At 33.7% G+C, this 23774-nt stretch overlaps 1 long non-coding RNA gene across 1 annotated transcript in view; it reads right to left on the bottom strand.

Moving 5' to 3' along the window:
* Nucleotides 1-23774, bottom strand: part of LOC115894593 — a 140728-nt gene that overhangs the window by 112358 nt on the left and 4596 nt on the right. Inside the window, exon 2 of the long non-coding RNA XR_004054722.1 lies at nucleotides 15356-15472. This is a non-coding gene — a long non-coding RNA (uncharacterized LOC115894593). The remainder of the gene's footprint in view (nucleotides 1-15355; nucleotides 15473-23774) is intronic.

Here is a 23774-nt window from a genome sequence, read left to right as displayed (position 1 = left end):
TCAAGAAAGTATTTTCCTTGCTTTCTGAATATCTGTAAAAATGTAGGAATACTAAAATCAGCCAAATAATTTTATTTTAATCATAGCCTAAAAAATAATATGTATGGCATATTACCTCAAATGTCACTTCTTTGGAAAAGACCTTCCTAGCTATTTGCTCTGCTCAAGGCGTAATTCATGCTGTCTTATCTGGGCTCTCATACTTCATGTTTTTCTCTTATAGGACTCACCACTTTGTATGTGAAATATGTGCTTTTGGAACTGTGTGCATCCTCTGTAGTCTAAGAGTGTCTCCATGTCCCAAATGTAGCTATATCATGTTTGGAATCTCAGCATCAATGGATTCAATGGTTTAATTACAGGAATATTAAGATGGTTTCTTCAAAATGAACTATATTCACAATATGTAATTTCAAACTACAACTTGACTTTTGAAAAATTAAATATTTTTGTTTCTATACATACATATAACATACATATACATAATTATTCTTGCTGTGTGGCTTACAAAACTAATTTCAGTCAGAGTCTTATGTTTTGCATAGAATTCCAAGAAAAGAGAAGGATGCAGAGCACTGAGAAAAAAAAATCTTTGCTATTCACATTATAATCTTATTCTAAAAGCACAGCTCTACAGAAAGAGTTTCTGTGAATTGTTAGTTACAAAATATTAAGTGTAAGTCATTAGAAGCAATATTCTAGGATGATACAAAAAAGATAGGTTTACATAAAATAGAAAAAATGTGAAATACCTATCATTGCTTTCATCCTTGTGATTGTAAAACAAAATAATGGTTTGATTATTGTTATTCTCGCTGCCCCTCTTAATACATTAATTTAGATTACATCACTGGTATGCAGTAAACCTCAAATAACTTCCAGCAAAAACAGAAAAATAATACATGCTGTTAACTGGTCTCTAAGCGTTTTGTGATGTATGATGATCTAAAAATTTTAAAGAGAGGAAAGCCACTGCTCTCGGAATTGTTTTTTACTTATACTTAATATTATCTGTCTTTTTATTTTATTACAATGTAAGAAAATATGATGACGAATATTTTTAGTTAATTGTTATGTAATTTACTGGAGTAGGCATCTTTTATTTTTTTAAGACGGAATCTCGTTCTGTCGCCCAGGCTGGAGAGCAGTGGCATGATCTCGGCTCACTGCAAGCTCCGCCTCCTGGGTTCATGCCATTTTCCTGCCACAGCCTCCCAGGTAGCTGGGATTACAGGTGTCTGCCACCACGCCTGGCTAATTTTTTGTATTTTTAGTAGAGATGGGGTTTCACCATATTAGCCAGGATGGTCTCGATCTCCTGACATCGTGATCCGCCCACCTCGGCCTCCCAAAGTGCTGAGATTACAGGCATGAGCCACTGCGCCCGGCAAGCGTAGGCATCTTTAAAAGAATTATTGTGACTTTATATCCCCTCTCTGAAGAATGTTGATATATCACACTTTGAAACTGGAGCAATTTATCCATTTTTATTCATGTATGCTTTTTAAAATTTCATACTGACACCATACTTTTCTGTTTAGCTTGCATTTTGCAAGTAGCAATACTAATTAAGACTTTTTTCTAATGTGTGAGACAGATTTTGTTTTCTATTTGTGCATAGATAATAGAAAAACATTGATTTATATCAGTAATCTTAAAAACTGAGCACAATTAATACTGGGGCATGATGAAAACAGATCATCAATATGGGGCATAACAAGTAAAATAAGTGCAATGGCGATGCTCTTTGTCATTTTGAATATGAAGAATAGTACATACTTCTAGTTCTATTTTGACTTTAAATATATTCATGAAATAGATACTGCTCATCTTTGCCAGTTTAAGTTGGGTAGTGATTCTCCATACTTTCATAGTACTGTAAGCATAGTTTTTCATAGCTCTCTTCCTATCACTTGGAATCAAATACTTAATTTGTGTTATTTCTCAGTTCATAGAACTTAGTATAACCTGATCTTTATAATTGTCATTAAATAACTTGCACATACTTAAGTGTATAATTTGATGATTTCTGGCATATTTCCCTAAAAAGATACTGGCAATTAAGACTATGAATACACTCCTCACTCTCCAGGAGTTCCTGCATGCCTATTTTAAATTTAACTCTTCTTGTAACAGCATCTCCTCAGGCATCCACTGACTTTCATAGACTAGGTTGCATTTTCCAGAAATAATATAAATGGTGTCATACAGTTAAGTACTCTTGTCTGATTCCTTTCCTTCAGCCTAATTATGTTGTGTGTGCATGTTAACATAATTTATTTTTGTTGGTAAGTAGTATTCCACTCAATGGATTTGACAGTTGATCTGTTCTTTCACTGAAGGGCATTTGGTTGTTTTAACTTTCTATTAATTACAAATAAAGTTGCTATGAAGGCTTAGTTAAAATTCTTCATTCAAACATACACTTTGATTTCTCTTTGGCAAATAAATGTGACATCTCTGCATCATATGTTTGGTGTATGTGCAACTTCTACAGATGTTGCTAAACTGCTTTCCAAAGTTGTAGTACTATTTTATATTTTAATCAACAAGGTATGAGATTTTCAGTTTCTGCAAAACCTTGACAACATTTAGAATGGTCTTTTTAATTTTAGCCACTTCAGTAGGTATGTATTAAACATTCATTGTAGTTTAATTTGCATTTCCTGAATGATATTGAATGTCATTGCCTGTGCTTCTTTGCCATTTTTGTGTCTTCTGTGAAGTGTCTGTTCAAATATTTTGCCTACTTTCCTATTTGATAGTTTTTCTTCTTAATATTGACTCATAATATCAATATGTTCTTTAATATTCATGATGCAATTTTTTTCTAAATAGAAGCTTGATATTTTCTTATTGTCTGTGGCTTGTCTTTTTAATTTCCTATCAGTGTTATATGAATAGTAAACTTTTCAAATTTTATAAAGTCAAATTTAATTTATATTTTTACTTCATGCTTCAAAATGTAAAAATTATTGTCAAAGTGTAGGTTACCAAAAAATTATTCTGTGTTTTCTTCTAGCAACTGTACAATTTCAACTTATACAGTTAGCTATATGGTCTATTTCAAATTAAGTTATGTATATACTAAGGGTTACACTTCATTATTTATTTAATTTTTACATACAGATAGCAAGTTGTTTCAGTATCATTTGCTGAAAAGGATAACCTTTTGCTATTGAATTGCCATGGAACTTTGATAAACATCAATTGACGCTATATATGGGCCTATAGCTAGTTTCTGTGATCTAATTTATCTTGGTGTGTATTTTTATGCCAATATCATACTTTCCCAATTTATTCAGTTCTAAAATAAATCCTAAAATCTGGTAGCACACATCCTTCAAGTACGGTCTTTTTCAAACTTGTTTTGGCTACTCTGGGTCTTTTGCATTTTTAGATAAACTTGAGTTTGCATTTCCAAATAAAATTCAACAGACGAAAGCCTGCTGGCTTATGAGTGGGGCTGGTTTCAGTATACAGAACAGCTGGAGATAATTGGCCTATTAACAACATTGAGCCTTCTAATTTGTAAATATTGTATACCATTCTGTTATTTATGCCTTCTTCAGTTTATCTTGACAATGTTTTGTAGTTTTCAGTTTACAGGTCTGGTGTATCTATCATTTATAAAACGTGTCCCTCATTTATTTATTTATTATAAATTGTATTGATTTTTTAAAATTTCAGTTTCAAATTGTCTATTTCTAGTATATAGAAATATAACTAACTGGTAGACAATTATGTCACCCTCAAATAAAGACACTTATTTCTCATTTTCAAAGTGGACGTTCTATCTGTTGCTTTATTGCACTCATCAGAACCTTCAGTGTTGTGCTTACTACAAGTGTTTACTATAAGTGTTGAGACCAGATGTCCCTGCCTCATTTTTAATTTAGCAGCAAGGCATTCAAATTCTCACCATTACATATGACTGCTACCTGTAGATTTTTTGAGATGTACTTTATCATTTTGAGGAAGATCTTTTCTATTCTTATTTTGCTGGGAGTTTTTATCAAGACAGGATGTTATATTTTAGACAAATGTATTTTTTAATCTCTTAAGATAATCACATGGTTTTTATTTGTATTTTTATATATGAAGAATATCATTAATTTCTAATTGTTGAGCCAATCTTAAATACATAGGACAAATCCTACTTGGTTAGGAGAAATTACTATTTTATATCTTGTTCAATTTGATTTGTTAAAATCTTGTTATGAGAGTTTGTGCCTGTTATGGGCTGAAATGAGCCCTTCCACCCCTAAATGTTATATGTTGACATCTTAACCTCGAGAATGTAATTGTATTTGAAAATAAAGTCTCTAAACAGGTAAATAAAGTTAAGTAAGATCACTGAGATTGGGCCTTAATCCAATATGACTGGTGTTTTTATATGAAGAGATTAAAACACTGATATGCAAAGAAGAAAGACTACGTGAAGACCTAGGGAGAAAATGGCCTTTTACAAACCAAAGAGACATGTCTTCAAAGAGACAAAGACCCTGCCAACACCTTGACCTCAGACTTCTAATTTTCAGAACTGTGAGAAAATAAATTCCTGTTGTATATGTCACTCAGTCTGTGGCAAAAACAAGTTTTGTAAGGCTTCCATAATAAACTGCTGCAGTAAATTGCTTGTTTTAGAGTTAGGATGAAGGATATTGGTATACAGTTTTATTTTCTTATAATGTTTTGGTACTAGTTTTTTTTATACGCCTAAAAAGTTACCAGAAATGCAGCAACTTAAAACAACATGCATGTATTACCTCACAATTTCCATAAGTCAGAAGTGAACATGGCTTAGCTGCATCTTCTGCAATCTATAATTGTCAACCATTGTTGATCTTTTATTTGAAGGCTTAAATGGACAAGGGTTCACTTCTGAGGTCATTCAGGTTGCTGGCAAAATTCATTTTCTTGTAGTTGTTAGACACGTTACCTTTGTCTTATTCTTTGATAAGAACCAAGTCACTGGTCCTTTCCACACCCAAAGGGAGAAAATGAAAATCATGAGAACCACCTTAAAGTCTGTTCACCACTATATTTTTTTGGATTTTGGTGTTAGAGTAATCCTGGCCTCACGGAATAAAACAGAAACTGCTTTCTCCTTTAAAACTTTTTTTTTAAGCATTTGTATGAAACCAGTGTTAATCTTCCTTAAATGTTTGCCATACTTCGTGACTGATGGCATCTCGACCTGATGTTTTGTTTTATAATTTTTTGTAGTTACAAAATTCATGTTCTTTAGTGGATCTATTTAGGTTATCTATTTCACAGTGAGTAAGTATAAGCAGTTTGCACATTTAAAAAATATATTCATTTTAACAAATTTGTTTAATTCATTGTTATAATGTTTCTGATTATGAGTTTAATATCTGTAGTACGTGTAGTAATGTATTCTATCTCATTTCTGATTCTGATAATTCATATTGTTGCAAGACTTTCCTTAGTCCAGCTAAAGACAGGGTTTTTGTTCATTCCACTTAGTTAACTCTTGTTTAGCTTGATATTTGTGAACATTTCATCTCTTCACAAGTCCTGTATATTTTGCTTTATTCCAATGTTACATGCTCCAAAGTTATCAGAAACCTGATACATTCTAAATACATTAGAAATTATATTTGACATACCTGTCAGAGTTCTATAGCTTATTATAAGCCACCTTTTGCAAAGCATAAATCAAGACAATTGTCTGTGAATAGCAAAATGTTCAGGGTAAAGTGAGAAACACAATTGACAAAGAAGTTTGGTTATCTCCGTGGTTTACAATAACTTAACAAAACAATCTTAATTGCGATTGATAACATATACTCAGGAATTAGAATTTTAGAAATCCCTTACAATTTTGGAAAAAATATTAGCATTATTCACAAAAACAGAACCTAAAGAAGATTGAACATAATTCTGGCAATCCTATGTACTTAAACATATCAGATAATCTTTTTTATCTTTCTTTCTGGACATTCCAGGGACCCTTGGAAGTATCCAGAAAGCCAAGTGTCAGAAAAGACAATTTTGTAACTGAAGTTTGATTTGGGGAAGACTTTAAAATATGTTTAAAGCATTTGATGTTATGAAACTGAATTCCGGGTTACCATAAATTATTGATTTTGCCAAACTGATGACTCAGAAATTTTAAAGAAGCAAAAACCTTTTATAACCCTTTATAAATGTTGCCAAAGAACAGATTAGTGTTCTAAGAATACCTTGTTGTGTGTTTATTTCAATCGTCAATTGATAGAAAAACCATATAATATCGTTTTAAATTTAGCTAATAACGTTCATATAGAGACCCTTGTCTGCAAGATTAATTTCCACAATTCTTCCACCACTTCTTTGAACCTTCAGCCTTTTCCTATCTAATTTAAAACAATCCTTTAACCCTAGGCAAAAGTTTACATTTCCAAACTTTCTTATAACCTTTTACAACAAAAACAAAAACACACATTTTACTGTTCTTACACATCTTGCATGTAAATATGTTACTCTATTTAATTCTGTGCTAGCTGCAGCCTTCTTAATTAAGGGCGTGGTTAGTTCCATATGTCCCTGGGCCTTAACAGTTGTGAAGTCAGCAAATCAAATACTTTTCAAAACCCAAAAAGCAGTTTGCAACCTCTAAACACTTAGCAAACCTTGCATCTGACTTGCATAGTTTAGTTCATCCATTTACATTTTAATGACACCTGCATTTTACCAATAATCTTTAAGACTGTTTTTATTTCTCAAACATTACAGTCACTTCAAGTGGAAGGTACCACAGCTTTCAACTTCCCTTTAAAAAGATCCAAGCGCTTGTCTTTCTTTAGACCAAATTAATTAGAGCTCTTTTGACTGACTTCAGGCACAGTACACACACAGACAGAAGAAAACCCAGTCACTGGGTGGGGCCCTTTAAGAGACAGGGCTAAGACAAACTACATATATCAAACCAGAAAGAATCTTATTCCCTAAGGCAGGATTGCTAAAGGAAGCCCTGCAAGGGAGTTACAAGTCATGCCCTCAGGATGTAATACAAGATGGAGGCTTGATTTCATAAACAAAACTTTCCAGAGAATACAGTGATAGTTGTTGGCGGTCGCTAGTCTAGTACAACATCTTCTAAAAGAAAATGAAACTTGTAAAAGTTAACTGCCCACGGGGTGGAGAGAAAAGAAAGTTTAAAAATACCTGGGGAAGAACCTCTTACTCCTATGCCACTGATTCGTCCAAGATGGAGATTAGTTCAATTACTGTCCAATGGAGTAGAACCCCTTGGCTTGGGAAGGCGAAGGCAGAGACAGCAAGCTGGCTGTGCCAGGGACCCTTGAGCCACGTGTCCCAGCCCCAGCATGGAGCAGGTAAGGACTGGGAGCTGCTGCTGGTTGGTCGGTCCCCATTAAGGGCCTTTCTCCCAACTCCTAGGAGCGACAGGAGTTGAAGGCATGTTTCCTCTAACCTCAGAAGTCCGAAGATGGAAAGGCTTAGAACCCACAGTTAGGGGTTGTGAGTCCCCACTTCACTCACTACTTCTCGAGCCCCGACGTTGCAGGCCAAAACTGTTGCAGGATTTTCCTTAGTTCGGCTAAGGACAGGGTCCTTGTCCATCCCATGGCCCCAGAAATTCAGGCTTGCAGACAATTTTAATGATGAGTAAGACTCTCAACTAGGCCAGAGTCCCTGCTGGAGTGCTTCCTGCCTAGCTGTGAGAATCCCAGGTTCCGCACAGGAAAAGGTGGGGCCGGCTCGTCACTACTGCAAAGGGCACGAACTTCTGTGTTTCCACCCCAGTGCACATTCCCACTGTGCAGGCTGCTTGGAGATTCTCTGAGGACGTGCTCCCACCTGGCTGTCTCAATATAATATGTATTTTTCATTTTTTTTTACTAGTCTGACTAGAAGTGTAAAGATTTTACTAATCTTGTCAAAAATCCCATTTTTGTATTTAATTGTTTTATATAAAATTTGTTTTCAAGTCTATTTTTTCCTTTGTTCATCTTTTTATCATTCCCTGTCTTCTGCTATCTTTGAGTTGCTTTAACCCCTTTATTACAATACAATGACTTTATCCCTGAAAATATTATTTCTGAAACCGTTTAAAATCAGATATTCTTTGACCACTCAGCTGTTACTGGTTTAGAATTATTATATCTTTTGCCATTCTATCACTGTTAAACTATTTGTGGTTTTATATTCAAAGTGTTTTTTGTGGCCACCGTATAATTGGATATTTATGTTTTAATCCAGTGTAACAAACTCCGACTCTTACAGAAAAGATTAGAAATTTTAAATTTAATTTTATTATTGATAAGTCTGTGGTGAATTTATCGTTGTTAAGTATTCGTTTTATATTTATTCCATCTATTTGAACCACTTTTTTCTCCTTATCTTAGTGCATTATTTACATATGATTCAAGTCTGTCCTGTTTTTATTAAGTATATAAAATATAGTTTTCACTTATACAAGAAATCTCCTAACACTTAACATATAGTCCATTTTGGAATACTGTACAACTTTACCCCAGAATCAAACATGTCCATTTTCTCTTGCCTGTTCTATGCACTGCTGTTTTATTTATACCTATGTAATAAATAATCTCACAGTACATTGTAATTATGTTTACTTTAGTCAATTATCATTGAAAGTTACATAAAAAATAATAACAAAAGTATCTTGATTTACCCACATTTTTACCTTTTTCTAAACCTTATATTGGAGATATATTTTTGCTAGAAATGGAATTTTACATTAACCTCACACTCTACCCCCATTTCAGGACTTTAATTGTGTTGTTTCCGTTTCCTGCTCACAGTATTTTCATTACAAGTCTGCTGTAGTGGATAATCTTTTTCCATTATAGGTAATGTAACTTAATTTATCTGGCTGCTTTTTTGTTTGTTTGTTTGTTTTGTTTTCTGAGACAGATTTTCCCTCTTGTTGTCCAGGCTGTAGTGCAGTGGCACAATCTCAGCTCACTGCAGCCTCTGCCTCCCAGGTTCAAGGGATTCTCCTAACTCAGTCTCCCAAGTAGCTGGGATTACAGTCGCCTGCCTCTACGCCTGGCTAATTTTTGTATTTTTAGTAGAGATGTAGTTTCACTCTCTGGCTGCTTTTAAAGCTTTCTCTTTTTTACTTTTTTTTTTTTTTAATTGAATTATAATGGACATTGGTATAGCCTTCTCTATTTATTTTCATTTGCAATTGTTAAGTTCTTAGATACAAAGATTTTTGTTTTTACCACATTTGAAAACATATTTATTCTTCCAATATTTTGTCCCCTTTCCTATTTCAGTGATGATAATTTTAATAAAATAGTGCACTTGAAATTGGACCACAGTTCACTGATGCTTTGCTCTTATTTTCAGTCTTTTCTCTCCTTTCTTGGGCAGTTTCTATTGTGTCTTCAAGCTCATTAATCTTCATTTTTGCAGTATTTAATTTCCTTTGATGTGTATTAATCCTATTAAATGTGTATTTCCTGTCATAAATTGTTTTTTTATCTTAACAAGTTTGATGTCTTTTATCTACTTAGAGACATCATCAAAACTTAAGTTTGAATTTTTTCTTCTCAATGTATAAATGATTATATCTAACTTTTCTGAACACATAGAATATAGTTTTAAATTAACTCTTTTGTTGTCCCTGTTCACTAAAACTATTTTTTTTTTTTTTTTTTTTGTCATTTCTGGGTTTGTTTCTATTGACATGTTTGTATTATCATTACAGATTGTATTTTCTTCTTCTTTGTATTCATAATAAATTTGGGGGGATGCTAAATAGGTGAATTTTACCTTGTTTGTAGCTGGATTTTTTTGTATTCTCTCAAGTATACTTGAGCTTTATTTCAGGAAGCAGTTATGTGGAATCCATTTTATCCTTTTTTATCTTGCCTCTAGTTATTGCTAGGCAAGACCAGAACAGTCTTTACTGTTAAATTTTACTTTATACAGAGGAAAAGTCCTTCTGAATATTCTACCTGATGCCCGATGTATTTTGAGTTTTCTTTCACTCTGGCTGGTGGGAACATGAAATATGTTTCACCTTCTGCTATGATTTGAACGTCCCCTCCAAAACTCATGTTCACATTTAATTGCCATTGTAACAGTGTTGGGAGGTGGGACCTTTAGGAGGTGATTAGGTCATGAGAAGTCTGTCCTAATGAACGTATTAATGCCTTTGTAAGGAAAGAGGACTCCTGATAAAAGGATACTTTTGGCCTCATTTCTGTCTCTGTTTCCCATGCTCACTTGCACTTCTGTCATGTTGTGATGCAACAAGAAGGCCATTTGATCTTAGGTTTTCCAGCCTGGAGAACGATGAGCCAAATAAATCTATTTTTCTATAAACAACCCAGTATGTGGTATGTTGTTACAGCAGCAGAAAACACTCTAAGACATCTTTTTTTTTTTTTTTTTTTTCCCTAATACTTATTCTGATGTTTCATTTCCAGTGGTTGTTTCCTTGGCTTCAAGTGATTTCCTCTTTACAGGTACTAATCAGGACTCAATTTAAGTAACAAATGAGTCGTGTGCAGATCTCTGGACCTCTCTGTCTTTTAAATTCTTGTCGCATAGTGATGCTTTTTTTTACTTCTCTAGTCTGTTCTGTAAATTCTAACTGACTTAGCTTCCCTGAATTCTGAACTCTGTCCCAACTCAGGGAGCCTTCTGGACTCTGTTGGATTCCCTCTAGGAAGTAACATGGAATAACACTAGGAATTTCTCTTGTTAAGGATCAATGCTAACGATTTTTAATAAAAGAACATAATGTATTTTTTTCTTGTGTTTTCTCATGCTTAAAATGGGAAGGTACATCTAGTAGTTCATGTCATTCCATCATGATCAGCAGTAAATTCAACAGATAATTAATAATTGTTGATGTTTTGAATCACTCCATGTTGCAAATGTAAAATAAAGACCTGGAATCGAGAGAGTTCATATAAACCTGATAATTCAGTAAAATTAAACGTAGTATCAGTGTGAGTCCAAAAAATTACTGGAAAGTGACAATCAAGGATAAAACCAACTACAGGGTGAAAAGTTAAAAGCCATAATAAGGCTGTTAGTTCTAACATTGTAAGAAAATAACAGAGTAGAACCAGAGAAAAGTCTACATAAGCAGTAGGTCGGTAGGCAGAACAATGTCAAAGACATGACTTACAAAAAAGAGCATTGCCAGACTCACTTCTTTCCAAAGTCCAACTGAAATGTCAAAGATATATAAAGAAAAAGATATATAATACAAGGTCAAGTATTAAAGCAAAATAACCATGCAAGCTCATGTGAAGCAACAGCACAAAATTGAAAGAGTCAAGACTTTTATATGACACCTGTGGAAGCAAGAATAATTCCAGAGTGACAAATTGTGACAATGTAGATATTATGAACATCTGGCTGAGGTGAGACAAAGTGAATAGTGTCAAAAATCTGCAACTGAAAGGTAGCACCTGACTTAATAGGAAATTGATTTGCTTAATTTTAATGTTCATATTCAGTTTTTGCTTTTGTCATGCTTAGATCATTTAAAAAATGATATAAAAATAAATAATATATGTGGAAAATAACTGAAAAAAATCACTTTACTTTTAATTTCCATTTATTAGGAAGCAAAATGAGTTACCTAAAATTTGTCATCTGTAAAAATATTCAGCAAATTTCACATCTTTTCACATAATTTTAGTTACTACATTTAACTGAATATGTTTGAATATATGTCATTATTTATTAGGAACAAAACATGCAATGCATTTCTTTTATTCCATTTACTTTTGCTGATGTGAAATTGCAGAATTAGAACTTATCCTGAAAATGGCAGGGAAATAAAAGTTAGATATGAACCAGTGTGATACATTTTAATAAGAAAGCAAAATTAGGTTAAAATGCTTTAACATTTTCAGTAATTAGGGCTATAGAAGTAAGATCTCAAAGGAAAGTGAATGTTTTGAATGAGACAGGAAAGGAAAGTTTATGGGCACAGCAAATATATAGGCTTTTGTTTTCTTATAACTATTAGGAGTATAACTCTTAGCAAAAGAGCAAAGTATATCTTAGTATTTAAATAATTTTGAAATAGTTTTATTTTTATTATTTTTTTGTGTGTAATCAACACATTTTTATTAATATCCTACTATATGCTATGAATCATGCTGAGTGCTGGGGACATACAGGGAACAATTAAAACATCCAGATCAGTCAGGAAGGAGCTCTGGGAACTCTTAGGCAGGAGGGAGTCCAGTCAAATCCCTCCCAGCTCTCAGGCCACACTTGGTGAATGGGCTTAGTTTGGGTGATTCTCACACTGCCTTACAGTAAGCCAATGAGGTTGCAATGAGCCGAGATTGTGCCACTGCACTCTAGCCTGGTGACAGAGCTAGACTCTGTCTCAAAAAAAAAAAAAAGAGAGAGAGGTAAAGGCATTGTCATGCTTTACCCAGACACTCCCAGATCCCATTTTCTGTTTATTTGTGCCCCCTCCTCTAACTTTGGAGGGCATTTGCTTCCAACAGTGCATTCCTATGGCTCACTGTGGAGGATTGCTTATGAACCTTTAGAGTGTCTGTCCCATGCCCACAAATGCAGAGAGCTAGTAAGTTTCTAGTTGTTTTTGTCCCTGAGAATGTGAAAGTCAGCTCCCTTTACTCAGTGGAAGACAACTCTAAAGCATAAATTTCTGCAGCTAAAGTCATACTGAAACCAGACTCATCTTGTCATTTCATTCTATCCTAACTTCTCTCTTATCCTTAACAGGATTTTCATACTCTTTTACCAGATTCTTGTAATATATCACTTGTACATGAGTCCCTGTCTCAGGATCTGCTTTTGTGGCATTCAGCCTAAGTCAGTAAAAAATTCTAACCACATCGTTATTGGTGTAGACCTAAGGAGTTGTTACTAAGCCAGGGCACATTCTCCCCTGGGAAGTGCCCCAGACGATGTTAACATTTTTCTTTTTGCTTCTCCATTGTCCTGTGCTTTAAAGGTGACCTAATCACTGCTATTTAAAAGGGGAAAAAAAAAAAGGTGTTTTTTTTTCTGAAGAAGTTAATAGACTTCATCATTTATAGTCAAGTTTCACTGGTTTGGTAGTCACTCTACACAAATTGAATTTAATCTATTTGCTTTCAACCACATATTACTTTCAAATTTTCTAGATGAGACTCCATAGAATCCTTTAAACAAAGAACAAAAAGTAATGACGTGGATGCAATTTTATATAAATGAGTAATCTTGGCCATTATTATTATTAGAGGTGCTTAATAAGAAAAATTACTACATACGTAGCAATTAGTGATTTGAGATACTTTAATAAATCTTTGAACTCCTGAGTAATGAAAATATTTCACAAAATATCTTGAAAGATAATATGCTAACTTGAAGATTCATTGGATTGAAAACTCTTGTTTTTGACAAGACTATAAAAAGACTTCTAATGTATCAAGGTGACTTTTAAATTATTGGCCTAGACATTTCTAATAAGTTAGGTACTATTATTCACATTTTTAAAGAGGTAACTGAAACCCAAAAAATTCCAGGTTATTAAAGGTTATTTATTATCTTTTATTAAGATAATAAAGTAACTAATGAAGTCTTAAGTATATGAATTTGATACCTAAAGTCAATGCTGTTTCAACAGCAGTAAAATTTAAAAATTACTTAAGCAAAAACCTAAGCAACATAGATAAAACTTTTGCTTGTAATGTCCAGATAATTGAGGGAAAAATCAGCATTACATTTTCTTCCAAATATCTGGATAATTTTACATTTGCATCAGGTATGCATCTCAATGTCAGTATCAAGGGCATGTGGCATGGCATATTTTAAAAGCAATACTTATAAGCATTACTTATATAGTGTGTTAAGTATTTATAAGTAATACTTAAATAAAATATAAATCCAAGTATTCAACTTCAAGGTTGTGAACAAAGGTCTAATATCCAGCACCTAAAAGGAAGTTAAACAAATTTATAAGATAAAAACAAACAACCTCATTAAAAAGTGAGCAAAGGACATGAACAGACACCTTTCAAAATAAGACATCCATACAGCCAACGAGCATAAAAAAAAAAAAAAAAAAAAAAAAAAAAAAAAAAAAAAAAAAAACTCAGTATCACTGATCATTAGAGAAATGCAAATTGAAAGATACCCACTTCACACCAGTCAGAATGGCTATTATTAAAAAGTCAAAAAATAACAGGTGCTGGTGATGTTGCGGAGAAAAGGGAATACTTATACACTGTTGATGGGAGTGTAAAATAGTTAAAACATTGTGGAAGACAGTGTGGCGATTCCTCAAAGACCTAAGGTCAGAAATATCATTCAACCCAGCAATACCATTACTAGGTATATATCCAGAGTGATTGAAATCATTCTACCGTAAAGACACATGGGATGCAAAGATTCGTTGCAGCACTACTCACAATAGTAAAGACATGGAATCAACCTAAATGTACATCAATGACAGATTGGATAAAGAAAATGTGGTACATATTCAATACAGAATACTATGCAGCCATAAAAACGAATGTGATTATGTCTTTTGTGGGAACATGGATGGAGCTGGAGGCTATCCATGTTCAGCAAACTATTACAGGAACAGTCAAACAAATACCACATGTTCTCACATACAAGTGGAAGCTAACTGATGGGAGCTCAGGAACATAAAGAAGAAAACAACAGACACTGGGGACTACTTGTGGGTGGAGGGTAGGAAGAGGGAGAGAAGCAGAAAAGATAAAAATTGGATAGTAGCCTTAATACCTGGGTGATAAAATAATCTGTATAACAACCCCAAGTTACATGAGTTTACCTATATAACAAACCTTCACATGTACTCCCAAAACTGAAATAAAGTTAAAAAAAAAAAGAAAATAATTTGCACCATTACAAAGGGATTTTTAAATTCTCTCTCTACTCTGTAGGTTTTCAAAGCAGTAAGGTTATAGTTAGAGTCAAACTCTAGGAGGTCCATCAGTCAATCATTTGTTCACTGAAGTTTCATCAGGAAACTTACCATCTCACTTTTAGGATACAAGCAGGTAAAGTAGCCCTGCTGCTCACATGCCGTACTAAGTAACCAGATTGTTGCTAGTGAGACTTGGTGGTTAGTATCTAGAATATAACTTACTTGATTAGGCATCTACTCCCTTTGTTCTCTTGGTATCTACCATGTATAATGACACATAGTGAATTTCTTTTTGGACATGACAACTCTATTAGATTCCTAGGCCTGCCATAACAAAATACCATATGTAGGGTGACTTAGAACAACAGAAATTTATTTTCTCAGAGTTCTGGAGTCTAGAAGTCTGAAACCATGGTGTCAGAATGTTTGGTTCTTTCTGAATGTTCAGAATCTGTCCCATCCCTCTCTTACCATCTGGTGATGGTTGCCAATCCCTTCTGTTCCTTGACTTGTAGACACATCGTTCCAATCTTGTCTCCATTTTCACACAGTCTTCTTTACTTATGCCTCTTCTCCTCCCCTCTTCTTCTAAAGACAAAAATCATGGATGGTGAATTGGGCTGATATTGGATTAGGGCTCACTCTAATGACCTTTTCTTAATATGATTACACTGCAAAGACTCTATTTCCAAATTAGGTCACATTTACAGATACTGGTGGTTATAACTTCAATATGTTGCTCTAGGGTACACAATTCAACCCATAATTACAACTTTCAGAGTTCTTCCCATTTGTAAATCAGACATCTTTCTCTTTTTCCTTTTCTGAGAGACATTTCTGTCTACACTCCTACACTCCCCCTCCTCGTCAATGGATACTTGTATTATTGTTTTAACAAACTCAGATTTTGCAAAAACAAGAAAACAGTATATAGAAGTAACACATTTAGACAGGTAATGAGGATAAGAAAATAATTCTGAGATTTTTTTGATAATTTTTTATAAGGGATTATTCTAACTGCCAAGATTATTGAAGTCTTAAAAAAAGACTAAATATTTCCACAAAGAACCTATGATATAGCTGCTAATTTAAGTAAAAATGGAAATTATATGAAATAATAGCTAAGGGAGAAAACAGAGGCATGTAAGCCATACCATGGGGCAGGGAATTGCAAGTTCAAGGAAGAAGGTGACATTTGAGCCAAGTCCGAAGAGATGGGGGAATAATCTTTGTAGATATCTGGAGGAAGTTTAAAGGTCTTGAGGATGGAATGTACCTACAAAGTTTTTGGGATATCAAAGGGGCCAATGTGGATTGAGCAAAGTGAGTTAGAGAGGATATGAGATAAAATAGGAGGTAAACAGTTATCTAGGTAACTGTAACTTGATTTTTTTCTGAGTTGGCAGGCCAATAGCGGTCTTTTATCACAGAAGCAATAAATCTTTATTATTTATTTATTCTTTTTTCTTTCTTTCTTTCTTTTTTTTGACATGGAGTCTTGCTCTGTCACCCAGTGTGAAGTGCAGTGGTGCAATCTCAGGTCACTGTAACCTCTGCCTTCCGGGTTCAGCGATTCTCCTGCCTCAGCCTCCCGAGTAGCTAGGACTACAGGTGTGCGCCACTACACCCAGTTAATTTTTTTTTTTTTTTTTGTATTTTTTGGTAGATATGGGCTTTCACGATGTTGGCCAGGCTGATCTCGAACTCCTGACCTCGTGATCTGCTCGTCTCAGCCTCCCAAAGTGCCTGGATTACAGGCGTGAGCCACTGTGCCTGGCCAATGGATCTTTATTTTATAGAAAAGGAGGCTTTATCTGACTACTGTGATGAGGATAAATGTTAGTGAGAGGAGGAGAAGCATTAAGGTCTGTTAGAAAGCTATTGCAGTGATCCCTATGAGAGATTATGGAGGTTTACATCAGGTATAGTAGTAGAGGCAATAAGCAGTTATAAGGTCTAAACTGCCCTGAAGGAGAGACAAAGGGATTTGTGAAAGATTAGATTTGTGATGTGAGAAGAAGAGAGAAGTGAAGGAAAATTTTAATGTTCTTGGCTTGCACAACCTAAAGATGTGGTTGACATTATACAGAATTAAAGGTTGTGAAAGGGATAGGCTTAGAGGAGAAAAAAAGTAGTTTCATTTTTGATACGTTAAGTTTGCTATGACAATTTTACTTTCAAGTGAATGTTTCAAGCAGTTGGATATGAGTGTGAAGTTAAAAGAGAAATTTCTGGGATGTACATGTAAATGTGCTACTGTCAGTGTCTATAGATAATTAAAGTCATATTACTAAGAGAAATAGTCAAAGGAGTGTAAGTAGAAAGCAATGGGAAATGTTTCAGTGCCAACCTTTTTAATCTTAAGGGCTGGATTCTCAGCAGACTGCAAAGATGAGGAGAAATCTGCAAAAGATACTGAGAAGAAACATCCAGTGTGGGAGAACAAAAATCATCATGGTATTGTTTTAGAAACTGAGCAAAGAAAGAGCTTCCAACTGAAGGAAAAGGTGATCAAAAGCGTCCAATATTGGTTATAGATAATGTAAAATGAGACCTATGAATTAACTATTGAGTTAAGCACATTTACAATCAAACTTTAACAGAAGCAGATGAGTGACAATCAGAATAGAATGGGAGAAGTGCAATTTGAGATAACAAATATAGGCAATATTTTCCAGGAGTCTTGCTGTAAAGAATTGTGTAGTAGGAAAATGGGATTGATGTCAGTAAAGGGTCTATTTTCATTATAATCTAACAATTTGGCTTGCTTTTTAATCTAACAATTTAGTTTACTGTGGTTTCATGAATGGTGGTAGAAAACTCAAGACAACTGGGTCAGAGATGAAAGTTTATTATTTACAGCACTAGCCAGAAGTAGCCAGAGTTTTAGCATTTTAATGTCTTTTCTGTGAACCCCAACTTCCATATGCAGTGGGGTGAGTTACAGAAGAATATGCCTCAGTTTAGGAAACTTTTTATCTACCCTTAGCCTGAAAAGCCAAGGATAGAAAAAGGTCAATGAAACTATAATGAAGAAAATACTCTCTTAAGAGGAGCAATGGCTTTCGTTTAAATGATGAGGCCACCAAAGAGGCCCCTGAGGGAGATGTACTCTGTGGAATAAATACCCTGACACTCACCTGAGTTTTTTTGTACTGGGATGAAAGAAAGTTGTTCCTTAGCTTAGCAGGAGACACTAATTCTATTGTCTATGGCTGATTCCTATACAAATATCCTATACAAATATCATTGAAAAGATCATCTGAAACCAAGAATAGTTAGTACCTCTCTTTGCAAGATGTGCGCAAATGTAATCGACCCATGAAGAATATCTCCCTACAATTAGTAGAGGATTTTTCTTAATTAAAAATTTAGCTCTATCTTAGCATGTCCATGAAAAGGATTAAATATGAGGTAAAATTTATGATGCAGAAAAAAACTTATGGTTTTTAGAGTGATATGGTTGAGTAGACACTAATACTGTACATGAAATCTAATGTACAAAGGAATAATTTGGCTTTAGATTATCAGTTGTGATTTAAAAAGGCAGAGCATATAGATTTATGCTGGTAAGGGGGTATTTGTGAGACTGGGAGCTAAGGAAAACTCTCTTTGATTGCTCCTATTTTCTCAGAGAAATTAAGTAAACAGCTGAAAATGAAGATTGGACATAAGGCATAAGAAATTTTGGAGAAAAGAAAAGATCTGAAAGTGTTATCCAGAAAATGCAGAGATAAAGTAAGAGTATCTAACAGCATTTAGAGAAGACATGGCTATGGCTGAGTTACTGGGTTAGATACCTTCCATTTGTATTCTTGGTTCCTCTGCACCTTAATCATGCTTTTTGCCTATATAGATTATATCCCTTGCTTTAGACTTCCAGTTGGGTTCCACCAATGGGAAGCCACTGAAGGAGAAGGAAGGAACAGAGAAAGTTAGACTGTTTATTCCACAGAGTACATCTCCCTCAGGGGCCACTTTGGTGGCCTTGTCACTGAATAAACACCACTGTTCCTTTTAAGACAGATTTTTCTTCATATAGTTTCCATTAAACTTTCTCTGCTCTTGAGTTTTTAAGTTTAGGGTTGGTGAGAAGTTTGCTACCACTAGTCCTAAACTACTGCATGGTCCTTTGTGGATACCATACACTCTGTATAAACCTTTAAATGTTTTATTTTGGCTGAAAAATTAATGATACACAGCATCCTTATATATCAGTGTGTGATCTCTTTCCTACTGGTGTCTGAATAATATAACTATAGATGCTACTTACTTGACATTTTATTTATCAAGTGCATTTATAGAGATTCTTTAAAGGTGGAGTAAGTCCAATTATGTTAGACTTAGTAGACACCTAATGTCAAATCAGGTTAATCTGCCATGCTCCCTGTTGACATGCCCGATTCTTTCTAGTTGTTCTATATGTCCTAATATGTTTAGTATCCTCTTCAGACAACTGCTTCTTCAAACTCGTTACAGAATTTATGTTAGGAACAGCCTGGTAGCCAAAGTCCCCTGAGAAATTTGATAATTTCACCAACTGCCTTCTCACCCTATCTAAGCCATGACAACTTTCTTTGATTCTAACTAAAATAGATTTATTTTTCTTATAACTCTCAAGATTATTTTTAAAACTTTTGTCATGTGAAAATATTTTAATCAAATTTAACTTTTGCTATCTAATGTCTTAAATCCTTTCTTGCATTCCTCTTAATTGATCCTTTTTCTTGTATGTTCCAATCTTATTCTTTTTATTCTTCATCATTATCCTTCAAGATTCTATCTGGAAGTCATGCTAAGTTTCAAAATGGTAATTTCTTTGATTTGTATTCTGGAACCAAATCTTCCTAACCCTGTTTATTTGTATGTATAGTCAACTTCTAGATACCTTTGTTTTCCTTCTCCATTAACATATATAATATTTTTCTTAAAACATTTTTGTAAAAATTAAATATAATAATATGTGTAAAAAATATTAGTGTATTAGCCCATTTTCACATTGCTATAAAAAATACCCTGAGACCGGGTAATTTATAAAGAAAAGATGTTTGATTGACTCACAGTTCCATATTACCAGGGAAGCCTCAGGAAACTTAGAATCATGGTGGAAGGGGAAGCAGGCATGTCTTACATGGTGGTGGGCAAGAGAGAGTGTGTGAAGAAGGAACTGTCAAACACTTATAAAAGTGAATTCATGAGAACTCACTCACTATCATGAGAACAGCAGGGGGAACTGCCCCCATGATCCAGTAATCTCCCTCCCTCAGCACATAGAAATTACAATTCAAGATGAGATTAAGGTGGGGACTCGGAGCCAAACCATACCAATTACCAAACGAGAATTCAATATATAATACATTAGCCTCTTTTACTGTTCTGTCTATTCCTCTTTTCATGGTGATCTATACAACTATACTTCTAACACCAGTATAATTTAAGAAGAACATTTATAAGATTTATCATATTTTTACAAATACTATAAATGCATCACCACAGTTTTAAAAAATTTTAAAGAAGCCATGTTTATAATTAAAATATTATATTTATATTTTGTTACTAAAATTTTAAAATTTATTCATATGTGCTGGTAAGACAGGAATAAGAGGATATTCTTACAACTAAGTAAGTATCTTAAGATGGTGGATATTTTAACTTCAAACCAGATATAGTGCTAGATTAAATTAAGAAGAATGATTTTTGATGAGATGAGAAAGAAAGCATTGTCAAAGATATGATTAAAGTATAATTCTATATATGAGAAAGAATACATTGCTTTGATTTGAATATGTATAAAAGAGAAACCAACAAATGTTGTTGTCTTTTTTGTCTATCAGTGTTTAAGATAGCATGTCATGGTTTCTTTTTAATACTATTCTATGCCAGATCATCCCACTGGACAAGCACCAGCTGAGCTTTTTCTGAAATAACACAGCAACACAAGCCTTGAGTTCAAAAAACACTAGATCTCGTTCTGCACAAGGGAGAAAAATCCTGAAGTATGGGATACTATCCTGGTTTTCATACATTAAAAAATACTTCAAAACGAATACTTCTATTTATTACTGACACACAATGTGATGGACTCAAAATAAGGCTGTCTTATATGGATTATATGCGTAAGTTGAATCTGTATGCTGAAATAGTCAGATTTAAAATGAAGACATTACTTTTTCTCCACAATACTTTCAGAGGAAAAGCTTTTAGTATCTCAGACTCTAAAAAACAAAGCATTTATACTGTACAAATAAAATGATAATATTCTTCAGTTTATGTCCTTTCATAATATTAGAAGGACTTAAGGAAATATTCATAAAATGGAATCAAACATGTTCAATTCAGTTAACATTATTGCCTTACCATTAATTTTAAAGTTCTATTTCAGAAACTAGTAAGTTATTACTAATTGAAAATTTTGGAAAGGATGTAGAAAGTTATATATGATGCCACAGAAAGAGTTCTTGGGAACTTAGAGATAATAGTACCAAAATACTCATAAAAAGTTGGAAATTCACAGTAAATACAAAAATAAATTTTAAAATAATTATTTTATTAAAGCTATAAAGCTTTATAAAGCTATGTATATTAACAACTTAACAATATCTGTGATGTTCACTTTATCACATCAGAATATAATCTATGATCCTGACTTTCTATTATTGACCAAAATGATGTTTGAATTCTTACAGTATGAAAGTCATTACTTTTTTCTGTCTTTACTTGATCTTCAAATGGACAAATTCATTAGATGCCATTGATTTTCAAGGAAAGTAGGTTTTCTATAAATATTTAATTAAGCTTAAAATACAAGACTATAATTTTGTACTTTTTTTTTTTTTTTTTTTTTTGGCGATGGAGTTTCGCTTTTGTTGCCTAGGCTAGAGTGCGATGGTGCAATCTCGGCTCATGGAAACCTCTGCCTCCCGGTTTCAAGCAATTCTCCTGCCTCAGCCTCCTGAGTAGCTGGGATTACAGGCACATGTCACCATGCCTGAATAATTTTTGTATTTTTAATAGAGACAGGGTATCTCCATGTTGGCCAAGCTGGTCTCAAACTCCTGACCTCAGGTGATCCACCTGCCTCGGCCTCCCAAAGTGCTGGGATTACAGGCATGAGCCACTGGGCCCAGCCTACAACTTTTTAAAGTTGAAGAATTCTACTGCTTCTATCTGGCTGTGTGACAATGTGCATGACACTCAGTTAGAAAGGCTTTAATTCATTAATTTATAAAATTGGAGGGATGGTTTACATTATCTCTAAAGTCTATTTTATTTAAAGAAGATTAAAAAAACAGAGAGGGAACTAAACTATTTTGTAGAAACTTATAGTTGTAATATGGATTTTGACAAAGGTATTAATATTGAAGCACACTGCAGTTATCACAGATTTTCTTATTGATGGACAATTTTTGACAAAGTAATCACAATCCAATGAAAAAGCTACTCAAAAACTTTTACACTCAAGTTTTTGGAAAGGTTGTTGATTTTCTGAAATTAATTCAGTAAAACATAATTTTTTATAAGAAATGTATTAAGTGCTAAAACAGGAAGAAAGCAGGAATAAATAAGTTATTACAAACTACATTCCATTGAAATGTTGTATAAATTTTTTAATGCCATTGCTACTTACAATTTTGGCTGTATATTTACTTTGAAAATTATCTTACCCCATGTTCATTAACAGAAATGTATTAAAGACATGTTCAGTTCTCTAGAGATGAAAGAGAGTTATTATTCCCTATGCAAAGTCAATTATCATTGACTTCCACATGACATTATTTGAACATGACATTTATGGAGTCCCATTATTTTGATAGCACTCTCCCTCCTCCAAACACAGTGAATTGCTTTCAGTCATTCTGAGTTAAAGTATTAAATCACTTATTTTAATATGTATACTCTTAATTTTATAATGTATATCAATTTTATAGTATAATTTTATAATATATCAGTCTAAACCATGTGAATATAAAACAACTTTCTCAGTTGGCTATGATTTTCATATTTAGTTAATTAAGGAATAAATTTAACAGATATGGGGAAAATATTTTTGTAAAATAGTAGTTAACATATGACCTAAATATAAAATGCACTGAGATGTGCATGTATACACGTCATCCTATGTATTCTGTGACTGCATAAAATGCTTTGTTTACTCACTATTTGATAAGTTTCTGAATGTAATGTGTCTGTGAGCCCTTTTCTCTAACATGAAGTGATTGTCAGGGAGGAAGGGACAACTTTGACCCCCAGGGGATTTTTGGCAATGCCTGGAGGTACTTTTTGTTGTTACAACTAGAGAGGGGTCAGATGATACTGGAGTGCAGGGAGAATAGGCCAAGGATGCTATTATATTAAACACCAAACAGTGAACAGGACAGCACCCACATAAGAAGCCTATGGCCCAGCATGTCAAGAGTGCTGAGGTTGACAATCACTGCTATAACCTAAAGGCCACAAATTTTCTTTTGCTTTCAGAAAAAAAGTTTTGTTCAATGAGAATTTATGTTAAATCTAAATTATTTTCAAATTTAGGATATGCAAAGACTTTTTTTACATGTAATTTTAGCACCACATTTGCTTTTGCAGACAACATACTAAAAGAAAATTGGAGCACACATTTGAATGTAATCTAGCAAAATATGTTAAGACAATCAGAGTGTTTTTATCCTTTAAGGAAAAGCATTATAGTTCTAAAAATGTATGTTAATAAAATAACAGAAATATGTGAAAACATTATATATTTAATTCTTTGATATTTATAATAGAAAACAATTCAGGTTTTTTTTTATTATACTTTAAGTTCTAGGGTACAATGACTCAATAACAGTAGATTATTCATTATAACATGGAGAGCTGTAGAGAAGGGAAGTGCTTTCTCTTTATGCTCTGA

This window comes from Rhinopithecus roxellana, chromosome 18 (assembly GCF_007565055.1).
Source record: "Rhinopithecus roxellana isolate Shanxi Qingling chromosome 18, ASM756505v1, whole genome shotgun sequence".
Classification (NCBI taxonomy): domain Eukaryota; kingdom Metazoa; phylum Chordata; class Mammalia; order Primates; family Cercopithecidae; genus Rhinopithecus; species Rhinopithecus roxellana.
This window is presented reverse-complemented; position numbering and strand designations above follow the sequence as displayed.